Raw genomic sequence first — 15,665 nt, 5'->3', positions numbered from 1 at the left:
GTATATATACTACACATGTCCAACGAGTACAAGTACTCCAAACAGAATGACTCCTAATAGACTTCCTCTGAAATACACACATACCAGAATATCAAAATACCAAAGATAAAGAGAGAATTCTGAAAGCAGCAGGGAAAATTGACTCAGCACATACAAGGGCACTGCAATAGGATTAAGTGCTGACTCCTCATCAGAAACCCCAGGGGCAAAAAAGCAGTGTGGTATGATATATTTAAGGTATTTAAAGAGAAAAAACTGACAGCCCAAATTCCTTAACTAACAAAACTTTTCTTCAAAGATGAGGGGTGAAAAAAAAAAGATGACGGGGTGGTGGCAGCAGCATCTCAAAGGCCGTGACACAGACCTGGCTGCTGAGGCAGGCACCACGCAGCTGGTGGTGGACGGGCTGGGCCAAGGGCCGGCAAATGGCGGCCACCGCCTCTGCGCACCCCATGGCCAGGGCTGGGCCCTGCGGCACAGCGCCAGGGGATGCTCATGCTGGGCCTGGCCTCTCCCTCCTCAACTTAGGGTGGCAGTGGGCCCGCGCCCCCGGCTTCTGGGCCATGGTGCTGAGGGAACTCAAAGTGTGTCTGCTTGGGGACACAGGTGTGGGTAAATCAAGTATTGTATGGCAGTTTGTGGAAGACAGTTTTGATCCCAAAATCAACCCAACGATAGGGGCATCTTTTATGACCAAGGCTGTCCAGTACCAAAATGAGCTACATAAATTCCTAATCTGGGGTACAGCTGGACAAGAACGAGAGACATTTTCAACATTAAAGAACTTGGAAAAGAGCTTTGCCAGCATGGCCCGCCTAATACCGTAGTTGTCATTGTGGGAAATAAGTGTGCTCTTATCTTCGTAAAAGAAGTCATGGAAAGAGATGCCAACGACTACGCCGACTCCATCCAGGCAATTTTTGTAGAGACCAGTGCGGAAAATGCTATAAACATAACTGAACTCTTTATTGAAATTAGTTGAAGAATTCTGTCCGCTGACGCCAACCTGACACCCGGAGGTAAGGGCTTCAAACTCCGAAGACAATTTTCAGAGCCAAAGTGAAGCTGCTGTTGACCAGCCACAGCCCCTCAGACTTGGTGAAGTAGATGGCCCTGGAAGTTAACGGGGGCCAAGGCCCCCACCGCCAGTTTGCACCGGTCTTGGGCTGTCTTTGGGCTAAGAGGATTGACAGAAATTGACCAGCTCTGGTCTCTCTCAGAAGACTGCAGCAGTGATGTTTCAGTCTTCACTCTCCTGTTGGGTAAAGAATCTCTGGTGTACGGGGGGACTGAATTGCTAGTTTTTGACATTCCTGAAAAGGAATGTGTAATTGTATGGATGGTAGGATTAAATTGTTGAGTAGTTTTGTAATCCAGATTGTATGTAACATTTGTAAAGGGAAAATTAGCACTTTTGTAGTTCTTAAAGGGAAAAGAAAAAACTTTGTGGACATTGTGATTTCCTTGGCTTCCCATTACCACTGTTAGAGGGACTTAGACCATTTAAAATATTGTACAATCCTGAAAGTGGAGAGATGAGAATTATTATTTGAAACTAAAATGGGTTATTGATAGGAGCGACGGAAAGGATTTCATCCCCCTGCCATCTCTGAAGCACTCACTTTTTTTTTGTTTGTTTTTTTTTGTTTTTCCTTTTCAAGATTAAATTTTTTTTATTAAATTCAGTTTTATTGAAATACATTCACACACCATACAATCATCCATGATATACAATCCACTGTCCACAGTATGATAACATAGTTATGTGTTCATCACCACAATCTATCTCTGAACATTTTCCTTACATCAGAAAGAACCAGAACAAGAATAAAAAATAAAAGTGAAAAAAAAACACCCAAATCATCCCCCCATCCCACGCCATTTGTCCTTTAGTTTTTATCCCCATTCCTCCACTCATCCATACACTAGATAAAGGGGGTGTGATCCACAAGGTCTTCACAATCACACTGTCACCCCTTGTAATCTACATTATTATATAATTGTTGAAGCACTCACTTTTCATTGCAGATATTAGCCAAGGATACATACAGTAAATTAGCAACAAAAACAACAGATGCCTAGCTCACCCTTGGTTTGCATTATGAGCTTGTGGCATGAATGTGTCACTGAACACATTATTGGCACCTTTTTAAGCTCTCACAATCAAGATGGCGGTGACAGGGAAGCTGCCTGGAATATATTAAATTTCCTATGTTCTAAACTGAGAGGAAATGATTTTTTAAAAATGAACAAAGAAAGAACAGAAAGTGGTGTAGACGCTGTCAATTCTTTATTTAACCCAAATATTTTGTGGGAAAAACAATTATCTGTTGCTTAGCATATATAAAGTTGTAGTCTATATTTATGAGACCAGTGCTTAAAGTATTATAAATTATGTAACTACATTAATAAATTCTAAGTTTCATTCAGTTAAAAAAAAAAAAAAAGATGGAGAGTTTAAAATATTCACGGATAAACAGAAGCTGAGAGTTCGTCAACAAGAGACTTTCCCTACAAGAAATACTAAATGGAATTCTGCAGGCTAAAAGGGAAAGACAGAAGAGAGGTGTTTGAAACAGAGTAAAGAAATGAAGATTATCTGTAAGGGTAACTAAAAGGGTAAAAAAAAAGACACACACACATACACACACACACACACACACACACACACACCCAAAGAGAGTATATAAAAACCAAAGGAAAAAATTGCTGAAGTACTGCCTTTACAGTAGTAACAATGAATGTTAATGGATTAAAGACCCCAGTCAAAAGACACAGATTGGCAGAATGGATAAAAATGTATGATCTAACAATATGCTGTTTACAGGAGATTCACTTTAGACCCACAGACAGAAATAGGTAGAAGGTGAAAGGGGAAATTCACCAAGAAGAAATGACAATCATAAATATTTATGCAACTAAGGATGGTGCCCGAAAATACATGAGGCAAACACTGGAACGAAAGGAGAAATAGACACATCTACAATAACATTTGGAGACTTCAGTACACCACTCTCATCAATAAATGGAACATCTAGACAGAGGATCAATAAGAAAACAGAGAACTTGAATAATATGATAAATGAACTAGACACCTGACCGACATTCACAGAACACTGCACCCCAAAGCAGCAGGACATTCATTCTTCTCAAGTACGCATGGATCATTCTCCAGGATAGACCACATGTCAGGTCACAAAACAAGTGACAATAAATTTCAAAAGACTAAAATTATACAAAGGAGAAGTGGCAAGACGGTAGCATAGGGAGGTGTGGAATTTGGTTGCCCCTAGAGCAACTAGTAAATAGTCAGGAATAACTAGAAAATAGTCTGGAACAACTGACTGGGGGACATCCATGACCAAATACCCATCATACACCAGTCTGGAATGGGTGGAACAGCTGAGATTGCAGCACAGAACTGTAAGTAAAGCTCCCCAAACTGCAGAGCTGGTGCCTCTCCCACACCAGCATTGGAAAGCTCAGGTGGAAAACTTCACTGTGGGAAAATTGAGTCCCTGACGGGAGCAAGGGAATGTAGCTCAACCAAGTTCCAACTGCGGTTTTAATTAACAAATCTGGAATATTGAATACATGCTATGAGCACAGATAAACCCGGAGCAAGAAGGAAAGGAACCCAGAGCTTTTTCCTGGCAGAGAGGAGGTGGGCTGACAGAAAAAAAAATACATAAATAAATAAAAACAGAGACCTTTGGAATCCACTGAGTTCAGAATACTGAAAAAGTAGCACACAGAACCAGGTACTAACTCCGGTTCTTGCCTGGTGAACTGGAGTGCTGGGAACTGGCTGAGAAGGGGACTTCTTTTTTCCTTTTTTTCTCTCTCATTCTAGTAGCTCATTAGAGAAAGCCTCAGGCATTTTCAATTGTTAGCATTGACCCAGGCAAGGGTGGAGTTAATACAGAGAATCAAAGGAAAAACCCAAGTGTAGAAGATAATTCCCTAAAGGGATTATCTTCCCTAAGAAAACGGGTAGGGTGGGGACAGAAACAGCTTAAGCTTGGCTTCTGACACCTCCAGTCCCTGACCGGGACAGGGTCCACTGAGAATTAAATGCACTGCATCCTGGTGGGGAGCTGTGGGCTGACAAGCACCACCTGCTGGGGAGGATACAAAAACAGAGTCTAGAAGCCTCACAGGGAAGTTGACAACCTGCTGGGTCTCACCATCAGGGAAACCTGATTCTGCATACAGCCTCCACCTGAGACCTGGGCCCCATCTGGTCAGGGAAAATCTGGGGTAATTAAGAAAAGCAATGGCTAGACAACAAAAAAATTACAAATCACACTAGGAAAAAACAAAGATATGGCCCAGTCAAAGGAACAAACTTACACATCAAATGAGATTCAGGAGGTGAAACACAACTAAAGATCTTCAAGCAAATATGCTAAATCAATTCAGAACTCAAATCAACGATTTGAGGGAAGATACGGCAAAACAGATTAAGGACATAAAGACAACATTAGGTAAACATGAAGAACTAGAAAGTTTGAAAAAAAATTTGCAGAACTTATGGGAACGAAAGGCACCATACAAGAGATGAAAAACACAATGGAGATGTACAACAGCAGATTTGAAGAGTCAGAAAAAAGGATTCAGGAACTGGAGAACAGGACATCTGAAATCCTACACACAAAAGAACAGATAGGAAAAAGAATGGAAAAATATGAGCAGGGTCTCAGGGAACTGAATAACAAAATGAAGGGCACGAGTATATGTGTCATGGCTGTCCCAGAAGAAGAGAAAAGAGGCAGAAATTTCCCATCTTTTATGAAAGACATAAAATTACAGATCCAAGAAGTGCAACATACCTCAAACAGAATAGATCTGAGTAGACTGACTCTAAGACACTTAATAAACAGATTATCAAATGTCACAGACAAAAAGAATTCTGAAAGCAGCAAGAGAAAAGTGATCCATCACATACAAAGGAAGCTCAATAAGACTATGTATGGATTTCTCAATAGAAACCATGGAGGTGAGAACGTAGTGGCATGATGTATTTAAGATACTGAAGGAGAAAAACTGCCAACCAAGAATTCCATATCCTGCAAAACTAACCTTCAAAAATGAGGGAGAGTTTAAAGTGTTTTCAGACAGACAGACAGAGAGTTTGTGAACAAGATACCTGCTCTACAAGAAATACTAAAGGGAGCACTACAGACAGATAAGACAAGACAGGAGAGGTTTGGGGAAGAGTGTAGAAATGATGACTATCAGTAAGGATACTATATGGTCTCACTAATATGGAATAGCATAGATGAGCAAAATTTGAGAGTTGAGAACACAGGTTATCAGGAGATAGAAAGAGGTTAGACATTGGGCATTTGATGCTGAAGGAGTACAGAAAGTTCAACAGGATTGATTGTATAGATCCAGAAACTGAATGGATAGAATAGTGTGTGATGGTAACATAATACTGTAAGTACTCTGAACAAAGATGAGTGTGAGTACAGTTGAAAGAGGAAGGCTAAGGACATGTATGACACCAGGAGGAAAGTTAGGAGATCAAGACTGGGATTGTATAACTTACCAAAACCTAGAGTGGTTGATGATGGTGATTAAATTACAAATATAAGAATGTTTTTAAATAAGGGAGAACAAATGAATGTCAACTTTGCAAGGTGTTGAAAATTGGATGGTATAGGGGAAAAATACAATCAATGCAAACTAGAGTCTATAGTTAATGTACCATTTTAAGATGCTTCTACTAATTGTAACAAAAGCAATATACCAACGCTAAATGTCTTAAAGAGTGGGATATAAGGGAATGATATGGGATTCTTGGTGGTGGTAGTGTTGTCTGACCTTTTCATTGTATTTTATTTTTATTTTTCTTCCATCTTTTGTGTTTTTATTCTTCATTTCCTTTTCTCCTTTTCCTCTTTCTTTGGGGAAGAAACGGAAACGTCCTCATATAGATTGTGGTGGTGAATACATAATTATGTGATTATACTGGGGAATCATTAATTGTTTACATAGGGTGGACTGTATGGTATGTGAATAAAACAAAAAAAAATAAACAGAGGGATGCAAGTGCTGGAGAAAATGTGGCGAGAGGGATGTACCTATTCCCTGTTGGTAGGGAGATAGAATGGCACAGCCCAGTTGGAGTGCAATGTGGTAGTTCCTCAGGAAGCTAACTATGGCGTTGCCATATGGTTCTGCAACCCTGTTATTGGGTATATACTTGGAAGAACTGAGAGCCGGAACATGAGTGGACATTACACACTGGTGTTTATGGCCACAGAATTCAAAACTCACAATGGATGGAATGATTGTTAAACAGAATGGTGAACTGTGGTGTAAACATACAATGGAAAACTTAGCGGTAGCAAGAAGAAATGAAGTTGTGAGGTATGCAACTAGGGGAATGAATCTTGAGGACAGTATGTTGAGTGAAGTAAGTCAGAATTGAAAAGACAAAACATTATAACACCTCACTAACATGCACTAGCTGTAAAGTGCAAACTCTGAACTGAATTTGAGAGCATAGCTTATCAGGGGAAGGCTTATGGGAAAGGTTCCTAGATTCTAAGCTCTTACAGCAGTCATATCTATTCATGAGTTGTAACCATTGTCTCTAAATTCTGAGATGCTGAGCTGTTTGTGTATAACCTGCTTGGGCCCTGGAACTTCGGCTACCTGTGTGACACCTGAGACTGAGCCATAGTTGAGCAGCTATGAATGTAAACATTACCCCTACAGCAAATGTTAAAGAAGCTCAAAAAGGGATCAGACTTCGTTTAGAGATAGGAATGAAACGGACTTGATTAGAACTAAGGTTAACCAGACTAAAGGGAAAAGGATGATACTGTTTTAAAACCTCAGCTTCTGTGTGAGACCAAAGGAGAAATGCTTATTTGGTACAAAATCTATATTTTCTGTAGCACACTATGTAAGTTAACTTGCATGGTCAGTTTATTAAAACACCATAATTACATGGAACCTTGAATAGGGGGCGAGATCTGGTTGCTTTGTACAGGTTATCGTGAAACCGTTTCATCCCAGAGTAATCTGGTCAGAGAATAAAATTTAAAAAATCCCCCTAGGGGGTCTAGGGGAAAATGTGGAAACATTAAACTTCCCTACCTGGGGAATTCTTGATATTCTCATAAGCACTGGGGACTACCATTGTAGTAGGCCAAGTCCTTGATCTTGGGGCTTGCCCTTACGAAGCTTGTTACTGCACAGGAGAGGGTAAGCCTACTTAAAGTTGTGCCGAAGAGTCACCCCAGAGAACCTCTTTCATTGCTCAGATGTGGCTCCCTCTAAGTCCACTCAGCAGGTAAACTCACTGCCCTCCCCCTATGTGGGCCATGACTCCCACAGGTGTAATCTCCTTGTCAACATGGGACTTGACTCCCGGGGATGAGCCTGGACTCGGCATCGTGGGATTGAGAAAAACTTCCTGACCAAAAGGGGGAAGAGAAATGAAACAAAATAAAGTTTCAGTGGCTGAGAGATCTTAAATGGAGTCGAGAGGTCATTCTGGTGTTATTCTTATGCATTATAAAGATAGCCGTTTTTAGTGTATTAGAATAGCTAGAAGAAAATACCTGAAAACTGTTGAACTGCAATCCAGTTTCCTTGATTCTTGAAGACAACTGTTTAACTATATAGCTTATATGGTGTGACTGTGTGATTGTGAAAACCTTGTGGCTCACTCTCCCTTTATCCAGTATATGGACAGATGAGTAGAAAAAAGGGGGACAAAAAAGTAAATGTATAATGGGGGAGGGGGGAGGAGTATGAGATGTTTTAGGTGTTCTTTTTTACTTTTATTCTTATTTTTAGGTTTATTTTTTGGAGTAATGAAAATGTTAAAAAAATTGATTGTGGGGATGAATGCACGATTATATGATGATACTGTGAACTGACTGTACACTTTGGATAACTGTATAATGTATGAATATATCTCAATAAAATTGAATTAAAAATTATACAAAGCACTCTCTCTGACCATAATGGGATGAAGCTGGATATCAATAACAGGTGGAGAACTGGAAATTCATTAACACATGGAAATTAAACAGCATATTCTTACATAATCTGTCAAAGAAGACACTGCAAGGGAAATGAGTAAATATCTCACGAGAAATATAAACTAGAACATAATATATGAAAACCTATGGGATGCAGCAAAGGCAGTGCCTCTTAGAAATTTAGAGCCCCAAATGCTTACATTAAAAAAGAAAAAAAGAGCTCAAATTGAGGACCTAATGCACATCTGAAAGAACTAGAAAAAGAACAGCATGCTAGTCCCAAAGCTAGCAGAACCAAATAAATGACAAAGATTAGAGCAGAAATAAATGAAGCTGAAAATAAAAAATAGAGAAAATTTAAGAAACCAAAAGGTGGTTCTTTGAGAAGACTGATAAAATTGACAAACCCTTAGCTAGATTGATAGAAATAAAAAAGAGAAGCGATGCAAATATTATCAAATCTGACACGGGGGGGCATTACTACCAACCCCATAGAAATAAAAAGGATCAGAAGAGCATACTATAAACTGTATGCCAACAAATTAGACAATTTAGATGAAATACACAACTTCCTGGAAACACAAACAACTTACACTGACTCTAGAAGAAATACAAGACGTCAACAGACCAATTACATGTAAACAGATTGAGTCAGTCATCAAAAACCTCCCTGCAAAGAAAAGCCCAGGACCACATGGCTTCACATGTGAATTCTAGCAATAACTCAATGAACAATTAACACCAATCCTGCTCAAATGCTTCCAAAAACTTGAAGGGGAGGGAACACTGATTCATTCTATCAGGCCAATGTCACCCTAATACCAGGGTCAGATTAAGATACTAAAAGAAAACTACAGACCAATTTCTCTTATGAATATAGATGCAAAAATCCTCAACAGAATACTTGCAAATCGAATTCAACAGCACAATAAAAAAATTATACAGCAAGATCAAGTGGGTTTATCCCAGGTATGCAAGGTTGGGTCAATATAAGAAAAACAATCAATATAATAATTGATATAAGAAAATCATGTAGGGAAAAAAACTACATGATCATCTCAAATGACACAGAACAGGAATTTGATAAAATTTAGCATCTTTTCTTGATAAAAATAGGAATAGACGGAAACTTCCTCAACAAGATAAAGGACATAGCTGAAAAACCCACTGCTAACACGAAAGACTGAATACTTTCCCTCTAAGATCTGGAACAACACAAGATGCCCACTGTCACCACTGTTATTCAACATTGTACTGGAAGTTCTAGCCAGAGCAGTTAGGCAAGAAAAAGAAATACAAGGCATTCAAATTGGAAAAGAAGTAAGACTTTCATGATTTGCAGATGACATGATCTTATATGTAGAAAGTCCTGAAAACTCCACAACAAAGTTCCTAAAGCTAATGAATGAATTCAGCAAAGTGGCAGGGTACAAAATTAACACTCACAAATCAACAGTGTTTCTATACACCTGTAATGAGCAATCTGAGGAGGAAACTAAGAAAAAAATTCCACTTATAATAGCAAGTGAAAGAATCAAATATCTAGAAATAAATTCAACTAAGGAATTGTACACAGAAAACCACAAATCATTGTTAAAAGAAATCAAAGAAGATCTAAGTAAACGGAAGGCATTCTGTCTTCATGGATTATAAGACTAAATATCGTTGAGATGTCAATTCTACCAAAATTGATTTACAGATCAACAAAATTCCAATCAAAATTCCAACCTACCCCCCAGAAATGAAGAAGCCAATTTTCAAATTTATGTGAAAAGGTGGGGTCCCGAATAGCGAAAAACATCCTGAAAAAGAATGTAGTTGGACTCACACCTTTGACTTAAATGCATTATTACAGAGCTACAACTGTCAAAACAGCATGTTACAGGCACAAGGATAGATATACCAATGGAACTGAAGCATGAGTTCAGAAATAAACCCTCATATCTATGGCCAACTGATATTTGATAAGGCTGCTGAGTCTACTCAACTGGAAAGAACAGTCTCTTCAATAAATGGTGCTGGGAGAACTGGATATCCATATGCAAAAGAATGAAAGATGGCCTGTCTCACACCATATACAAAAATTAACTCAAAATGAATCAAAGACCTAAATATAAGAACCATGACTATAAAACTGCAAAGAAAATATAGGGAAGCATCTTTAGAGTCTTGTGTTCGCAATGGTTCTCAGACTCCACATTCAAAGGACAAGCAACAAAAGAAAAAATAGATAAATGGGACCTCCTCAAAATTAGAAACTTTTGTGTATCAAAGGACTTTGTCAAGAAAGTGAAACCACCGCCTTCTCAATGGGAGAAAATATTTGGAAACCACAAATCCAATAAGGGTTTAAAATCCAGATTGTAAAAAGAAATCCTACAACTGAACAATAAAAAGACTAACAATCCAGTTTAAAAATGGGCTAAAGACTTGAATAGACATTCTTCCAAAGAGGAAATACAAATGGGTAAAAAGCACATGAAAAGATGCTCAACATCACTAGCTATTAGGGAAATGCAAATCAAAACCACAATGAGATATTATTACACACACCTACTAGAATGGCCACTAGTAAAAAAAAAAAAAAAAGAAAAAGAAAGAAAGAAAGAAAACTACAAGTGTTGGAGAGGGTGTGGAGAAATGCAATCTTGTGAATATTCCAAAAATTACTGAATTGTATCCTTCAAAATGCTGAATTTTGTAGTATGTGAATGTCTTAACTAAAATTTACAAAGGAAAAAAAAAGGATGGTGGCAAACCTGTCTGAAGCCATATAAGGCAGAAGACACTGGAGAAATATCTTTAAAATGCCATAACAAAACAAAAACAAAACACTGACAAACCTGAATTCTACGCCCAACAAAAATTTCTTTCAAAACTGAAGACAATATTTTCAAGACTTACCATAAATCTACATTAATCAAGACACTGTCACATTGGCATAAATATAGACGCATAGTTAATGGAACAGAATGGAACAGAACAGAGTCTACAAATAGGCCCAAATATGTAAGGTTATTTGTTTCTGATACAGATGTCAAATTAATTAGATAGGAAAAAGTTTTTTCAACAAATGATCTGGAACAAATTGGAGAGCCATTTGGATAAAAACAAACATCAACCCTTACCTCACATGATATACAAAAATTAACTTGAAATGGATCATGTATCTAAATGTATGAGTTAGAGGGAAAATCTTTGTGACCTGAAGTTAGGCAAGAATTTCTAAGCACAGAAAAAAAGTATGAACAGGAAAAAAATAAAGTAATAATTTAGACTTCATTAAAATTTAAGATTTTGCTCTCTGAAAGACATTATTAAGAAAATAAAAAGGCAAGGCACAGATAAAGCACTTGCAATCACGTATCTGATAAGATTTGTTTTCAGAACATAGAAAGTACTCTTAAAACTCAGTAAGAAAATGATGTACAACCCAGTTAAAAACTAAGCAGCCCAGTGAGAATTCAGGAATGGCTATGTAAGGATTTGGTACATTACCCCCCCAAAAGCAGTGATAAAACTTAAGTATCAAAACAATCATTTCAAAACTTTGGAAAATAATCCAAAGCATGCAACAAACAGAAATGTTTACTCAGGAAAACTTAACTGAACCTTGTAAGAACAGTAGTAGTTTATGGCATTTTAGGCTGAGACTGCTCCCATCCTGCCCCTACGACCTATTCCCACCCCCACGCTTCCTCCCCCCACCCCATATTTGATAGCAGCTTTTTTTTATTGGTTACAAAACCTAGCCCATATACAAAATTAGGAACACATTTAAATGCCTGTTTTTAAAGAACATTTTAGTCTTTTTTAAACGGAATTAAAAAAAAAATAAAAACAATGCAATTTTTAAACACTATTTTGAAAACTTAAAAGTGCAGCAATATAGTTTCCTTTACCTATGAAAAGGTGCAATTCCAATTCAAAATTGATAAGGTCACAACAAACCAAATCAAGCAAATACACACAGGTCTGCACCACTTGATGCTGATGTTCACTTAAAAATGTCCTTTTGCCCTGAGAACGCAAGAGGAAAGATGAACATCACAACAGAGTCTAATTTTCATCTCAATGTGCACAAAATTTGGATAAAGAAAAAAAGGCACAATGAACTTCAACTCAATTTTATGAGCCCAAGAGTTGAAAACTCTGGGCCACCTTAAAGAGAAACTGATTTCAAAATTTATAAAACCTATAAATAATATAGAGGCCAAACCACTGTATTAAAACAGATTCTCTAGCAAGTAAAAATCTTGCAGTTTAAACATAACGCTTGTATCCACTTTAGATACAAGACAAAACTCACTCTTTAAAGTGGCTCCACCTTGGCAGATACATATATTTTTAATGAATGCACACCTGCTATGTTTTGTTTATCAGTGAAAAAACCCCAGCTGATTCACAAAGCTCTGACGGCATCTGTCTCATCTTCATCACAGGAATTATACCCCCATCTGATAACTAAATTAGTTTAGATTTTCTATCCCTTCACACCAATGCTTTGGGGAATTATACCCAGTAAACGACAGCAACAAAACCATTTTTGTGACAGCATAAAATCATTCAGTTTTAAAACGTTCAAATCCATATTCTTTCATTAATAACTGGGTCAATCTACCAAAAAGCAATGACTTTACATAGTAATATCAGATTTTGCACAATTATTTAAAGATCACTGCAAACCAGATTTATGTTAAAGAACTGCAGATTATTCCTCTACAGAGATCCTTATTGGAATATTTTTAAATGTGAATATGCTTTTAGAGTAGGATTTGAATGAACTTTTCCAATACTCAAATGAATTTTCATGACACTTCTAAAGAGTTGCTGGTTTGTTGCCAACCACATTATCAAAAGCACTGGTTACTAAGTAAAAAATATTTTAAGGCTAAATTACAGTAAACATGAAAGCTCCACAGTTTAAACCCAACGGAAATTAACCATATCCAATTATCAATTTAAAACTAAAAATATTACTCCTGAAAGCAAGATTTTTTTTTTTTTTACATCGTCAATGGGTGATTTAGACCTTTGCATTTTTTTTTCCTTTAGAGTCAGGAACTCTTGCTTTCAACTTAAACAGAACAGGTTGCAGCTCAGGTAAAATACCATGCACAGCATTTGATTACTTCAACAGCAGGAACACAAAGCCTGGAGTGAGTGGTCAAACAAGGCTTGCTGCTCTCAAAAATTAGGTATAATGGCGAAAGCATAACCATCCGTATCTGAAGTTCTTCCTCCAACCCTGGCTTCTGAGGCAGATAATAACCACGTCAATTACTGGTGGAAGAAGGACAGTTTCTCTTTTTTCAAACCTACCTGTTTAATCAATAACTGATTTTCTTTTCGCTAAGTTACTTTTTTGTGTGTCAGTCCCACCAATGAAAGTCATTTGGCTTGTACTTTAAAATCCATTCTTCCACAGAGTATGAAATATGTTTGAGGAGGGCAGTGATGAGGCTCAGACCAGACCGCACCTCTCTGAAGTCTTCCGACATGTGGCTGTGTCACACCACCATGTCCTGATCCACGGTGCGCCGTTTTCCAAAGGACCATTAGTGTGTACAGACATGCCACGACCGTGGTAGACTCTCAGCTGGCGACTGCAGCTGTAAGCATGTGGCACCAGGGACAGGGAGAGAGGGGGTAGTTGGGATTGTTAAGGGAGATTCTAAAACAGTTTAGGAAATCATGCAGATGCATTTATAGTCCATGTGAGAGTGACTTGTGGCAACAGCAAAGCAACTGAGACATGGCTTGCTTCAGAAGCATCGAAATGAAGAGGCTATGTGTTTTGGAGCCTTTTGTTGTTGCAGTTGTTCTTGTCATTTGGTAGCCATCTGGTGGTGCTTCATACAGAATGTGGGAAAGATGCTGCACTCAACTGAACTTAAAAATTAAATTCCTTTGAAGGTTGGCCGTTGGGTCAAAATTGTAAGTACCTCCTTGTGTTGTTTCAGGAACGAGGCTAGGATCTTCGTCGATATCATCACCAGAGAAATACTGATCTATGATTTCAAATGCTAATTTATATATGTCTTCATTTTCATGCTGCTGTAAAACTTCAATTTTTTCTAAACCTCCACACTCTATTAATTTCAGCTATTGTGCTTGCTTCATCACCAGCCATTATCAGAATGTTTTTCATACCATCTAGAACCACCTGAACAATGTGAGAATCTTTTACTGAGAGGAAATCACAGAATGGTGGTATTAGATTCTGCTGTACAAGGTACTCAACCTGCTCTTTTCTGTTACTTATTGTTAAGTTGCTAATTGCCCAAGCAGCTTCTTTCTGTGTTCCAAAGTCCACCTTAGCAAGCTGATGAATAATCACAGGGATTAATCCAGCATCAATTACAGCTTGAACTTGTTGCTGGTCGCCTGCTGTTACGTTAGAAAGGAACCAAACTGCTTCCTTATTTATCTTCTCTTTTGGGTGCAATAGGAGATTCGGGAAGTGGGACAGGATGTCGCAGTTGAGAACAGCCTGGGTCTGCTCATTCGTGCCAGTCACTATACTGCTGACTGCCCTGAGGGCTGCTGTTTGAACTTTCACTTCCTGGTGGCTCAGACGGGGCACAAGAAATGGCACAACCCCTGAATCAATAACCATCTGAATCTGCTCATTACCTCCATCTGTCAGGTACAACAGAGCTCAAACAGTGTCTATAAGGATATTTATGTCTGTATGGTATATGAGGACACATAATGCTGGCAAAATCTCCTGAACTGTCTCCAAAGGCAGTGGGGGGTCCTTATTCCTGCAGAGATTGACAATGACCCATATGACATTCCAAAGGAAGGTGATGGGAATGGAAGGATTGATAAAGGACAAAAGAGGTTTGAAAACACCCAGTGATACGACATAATCACTACATGGAAGACCATCACCTATGATGTTTCCCAAAGCCCATGCTACTTGTTGACAAACATTCTGATGTGGTGAATGGAGAAGTCTCAGAAAAAGAGGTACTGCATTAGACTGTACAACAGCTTGAGTCTGTGCAGAAGTTCCTGACACTATTAGTTAGCGCCCAAGCAGCTTCAAATTGTAATGAAGGATTATCATCCCTTTCTAGACATTTGACTAGAATTGGTAAAATCCCAGATTTTATTAGGTCATCAATCAGTGGGTTTCTGTCACTGGATAATAGCTTTCTTGCAGCCTGGACAGCACTCAATTGGACCACTGGGTTATCGCTTGCAGCATTCTGCAATATAGCGTCTAGTGTTACATTTTGTGCTTCAAAGTCAGTATCAACATCTGAATCTTCTAAACTTTCTTCTTGGGGAACATTTCTCTTTTTTAGTAAGTGTTCATCTTGTTTGTTCTTCCACAGTTCAACTGTTACTTCATTTCAGTGTCTTCGCATTGTCTCCACATCGCGGCCCTTGCTCTTGAAGCTCTTGATGCAGCGGTTCTCCAAGCCGGGGTTGGCTGTGCACGGCTCCTCCTGCGGTGGCCCCCCATGCTCTTTTGAGGCTGATGGAAATGTTCTGCATCTTGGTTGTGATCATGATTACAAAAGTGTGCACATATCAAAACTCATCAGACTGTACACTTATAATGGGTACATTTTGTTGTATGTAAATTATAACTCAATTGAGTTACTTTTAAAAAGCTATGAAGAAAAAACTGTGATTAGAAGCCTA

The 15,665-nt window shown here is 38.4% G+C and overlaps 2 pseudogenes; one reads left to right on the top strand and one right to left on the bottom strand.

Annotated features, from left to right (window-relative positions):
• Nucleotides 1–318: 318 nt before the first annotated feature.
• LOC119534542 lies at nt 319–1,075 on the top strand (annotated as a pseudogene).
• Nucleotides 1,076–12,116: 11,041 nt separating this feature from the next.
• On the bottom strand, nt 12,117–15,665 carry LOC119534540 (annotated as a pseudogene).

The sequence above is a fragment of the Choloepus didactylus genome, chromosome 5 (assembly GCF_015220235.1).
Source record: "Choloepus didactylus isolate mChoDid1 chromosome 5, mChoDid1.pri, whole genome shotgun sequence".
Taxonomy (NCBI): Eukaryota; Metazoa; Chordata; class Mammalia; order Pilosa; family Megalonychidae; genus Choloepus; species Choloepus didactylus.
Note: the sequence above shows the minus strand (reverse complement) of the source record. Positions and strands in the feature narration are given on the sequence as shown.